The 3,508-nt window shown below is 39.5% G+C and overlaps 1 long non-coding RNA gene across 1 annotated transcript in view; it reads left to right on the top strand.

Annotated features, from left to right (window-relative positions):
- The window catches only part of LOC127527443 (uncharacterized), a 31,043-nt gene extending 30,543 nt beyond the window's left edge, over positions 1-500 (top strand). The window contains exon 3 of the long non-coding RNA XR_007934746.1: positions 2-500. This is a non-coding gene — a long non-coding RNA (uncharacterized LOC127527443). The remainder of the gene's footprint in view (position 1) is intronic.
- The last annotated feature ends 3,008 nt before the right edge of the window (positions 501-3,508 follow it).

Consider the following 3,508-nt stretch of genomic DNA (forward strand, 5'->3'; position numbering starts at 1 on the left):
GGTCTGAAGTGAGAAACCTATGAAACAGGTGTGAAACTTTTGACAATGGAGTTGAAATCTAACAAAGCAAAACTAAAGAAGAAGAAAATGTCAATTCTGCAATTATGGTGCTCATTTTACATTTATTTTGTTTTACTTTTTGTTACATTTTTCAAGTATTCAGTTTGATTGTTGACTTTTAAGTTAATTTTGTGTAGTTCATTTTCATTTTTAATTTATAGAGCTTTGCTGCTTTACTATTTTGTGCTTCATTTTCTTCATCATTGCAGTAGTACATTCATTTAATCTTGACACTTGTTCTATTGCTTGGCTTTTTTTTTTCCCTGCGAGGACACTCGCAAGCCCAGACACTCGGACTCCTCGCTCAGTCTCTCAAGCGCCCTGAAATGTTTGCTGTGTTTGTTCTTCTTTAACACTGTAAAGGCATGGTGTTATTTTAGTTTAAGATCCACTATTGTCAGTGTGGGCATGAATGTGAATACACCTTACTGAGTAACATGGATGATTCTACAGTGGGGCCTGTTACTTGAATCAAGGCCATTGTTTTAAGGAAGCTTTCACTTTATTATCTCACTACATCTTTGCTCTTTGAAATGGCTGTAAATTTAGTCAGCAAAGCAAAAGGTTTTTCTAAATGGAGTTTTTTTCTGACAAATGAATCACACTTGTCCAAAAAGAAAGCTATATTTTAAAGTTATGCACAGAAATGTATATTTTCTGAATTCATAAAAATAAAAGCATCTTTGCTTTTCTTTACTCTACAGTTCAGATAAAATTAAATTGTGCGTTAAGTGCTGGTTCCTCTTCTGTACCAAGAACAGGAAGCATCAAACAGTACCGCATGCAAAAATAAAGAAATTAATTTATTTATAAAGAGCATACAGAAACCCAAAAACTTGCAGCAGGCAAAACACTTAACCTTCTGGTCAATATCTTACAAACAAAATCTCAACAGTAACATTTCTTTAAGAATATAGAAAACAAACACTGACAGTAGAATCAAGCTTGAAATATATTTTTGGTCTAAAAATTTGGCAGGTATTGTAATAGCTAGTTATTTTACTCTTTTATGATAGTAACATTTAATATTGCCTTATGCTTTAATTTTTGCCAAAGCTGGTTAATCTGCTGTGAGATCTGTGCCTATACTGTCAGTTGAAATATATGCAGATGACTACAGAGTGTTCTTTAATGTGGAATACAGGGAAAAATGAAACAGTAAATGGAGTTTCAAATGCTTTTTATTCACAGAATGTATACTAAGTTTCCATCATTGTTTCTGATATACAAATCCAAATGAGGTACTTGGTCAGCAAACTTGCAGTGAATGAGATCAGGATTAGTGGTGTTGCATTTGTCAATAAATGACTATTCCCTGTGATTCCAGTGTTATGGTACACCATGTAAAGTTCTGAATGGTATTGTGGCGAGCAGCTGGGGGCGGTACCCAGCCGGGACGCCTGGAAGGACAGGAAGAGGGACTACGCCTCCTCCGGACCACGAGAGGGCAGCCGCCCTGGTTGCTATGGGGACCAACAGAGCATCCTCGCAGGTGGCGCAGTGGTAGTGCTGCTGCTTTGCAGTAAGGAGGCTGTGGAAGATTGTGGGTTCGCTTCCTGGTTCCTCCCTGTGTGGATAGCACTTTGAGTACTGAGAAAAGCGCTATATAAATGTAATGAATTATTATTATTATTAGAGCATGGAAGCTCAACCCAATAGGGGCATGTGGTCACTGCCAGGGGGTGCCCAGATGCATGAAAAGCCCTGGACGTCAGCACTTCCGCCACACCCAGAGGTGCTGGCAGAAGGACATCAGGAGGCACCTGGAGCACATCCAGGTGAACATAAAAGGGGCCACCTCCCTCCATTCATAAGCTGAAGTCGGGTGGAAGAGGACACAGCTCGGAGGAGAGGAGTGGAGGCGATTGGAGAGAGAGGCATTGTTTGAAGAGGCCTGGACTGAGGGTGCTTGGTGCAGGGGCACTGGGTTGTGTGATACTTGTACATAGTAGTAATGTATAATAAACGTATGTGTGTGTGTGGTTTGAAACCATCGGTGTCTGCCTGTCTGTGTCCGGGCTGCTCTCCATAGTATACAATATAAGACATTTGTGTGGGTGTGTGTGGTTGTATGTGTGTAGAAGAACAAAGTGCAACATGAAATGAAAAAGCAGAGATACATGTTGATAGATTTTCTGTGGTAATGCCAGAAGGAGAAACAACTGGTGTGGCTTGATGGAGGAAGTCCTTCTTCAGTCACAACCCAAAGCAAACAATGTACTGCTTTTGTAAATGGCACCCAAGTTCCACCTGGAACTAATATCATTAACAATAGGCCCCTCCCTGTGTCTTTGTACTAACCCACCAACATATAATATGCTTCTCTTATAAAGTGGAACAAAAATATGAAATTAGACACTTTTATTAATAACAGATGGCAGGGCAGGGCAGGTGTAGTCAAGCAGCAGGTGGTTTGTTTGCAAATGTGTTGCCACTGTTAAGTGAGCCAATGCAAATTGGTTTCAGCTCATTTAAGATGTTGGCTTTTATGTTTTACATAGCAGCCTGCCAACAAACATCAGAGCTGATTGCTTTGTTTGTGTTTTTTTTTTTTTTGTTTTTGTTTTTATACATTCTTTTAATAGTAGAGCATGCTTTACTCATTGAGCAGTCTTGGAAAAACTGCTGCAAGTGAAAGAGTCCAGAAATGCTGGATCAGTTCTGTTCAGTTCATTCGACACAGTCACTGGAGCTGGTGGCAGCAGTTAATTTCTCACAATCTTGTAGCCCTGATCTGTGACCACTTAAAGTATTATGTTTATGTATCTCTGTAAATTTTATAATGCTTTCACCACTTAGTCATCGGAAAGTATTGGCGTCTGTGTCAAACTCCTGTGAGTCTTGTGCAGTCAGCTACACTTGATTATAATGACCTCAGAAAATATCTAGAATCTGTCAACAAATGTAGGTTTATGATGTAAAATATATGAAGTACAAACTCTAAAGTTTTACCTTGTGCAGTGTTAGAAACTTACCTTTGTAACATTCAGACCATCTTTTTTTTGATCCACTTTTTCCACTTAGGTCTCAGTAGGTTCAAGGTGAAAAAAACTCCATTAAAGGTCCGACTCATTTAATCTCTCACAACTACTCATTCCTGTCGAGTCAGTTTAGAATGTAGGACACCATGTAAAACATGGCCTGGGAATCAAACTTAAATGAGTAGTAGTAAAACTATAGTGCAGTGATGTATTACTAAAAGGTGAATTTTTGATAATTATGTACAGTACAGTGGTAAGTGTTGTAGACTCATGGTTTCAAAATCAGTCATTTTCTAACATGCTTAGGCCTGAACAGGGGTCACTGGGGGTGTTGGAGACTGCCCCAGCTAGCATAAGGGTGCAAGGCAGGAACAAACCCCAGACACGGTGTCAGTCTATTGCAGGGTGAACACACACACACACACACACACACACACTAGGGCTAATTTAATATCGCCAATCCTCCT

The sequence above is a fragment of the Erpetoichthys calabaricus genome, chromosome 4, assembly GCF_900747795.2.
Source record: "Erpetoichthys calabaricus chromosome 4, fErpCal1.3, whole genome shotgun sequence".
Taxonomy (NCBI): Eukaryota; Metazoa; Chordata; class Cladistia; order Polypteriformes; family Polypteridae; genus Erpetoichthys; species Erpetoichthys calabaricus.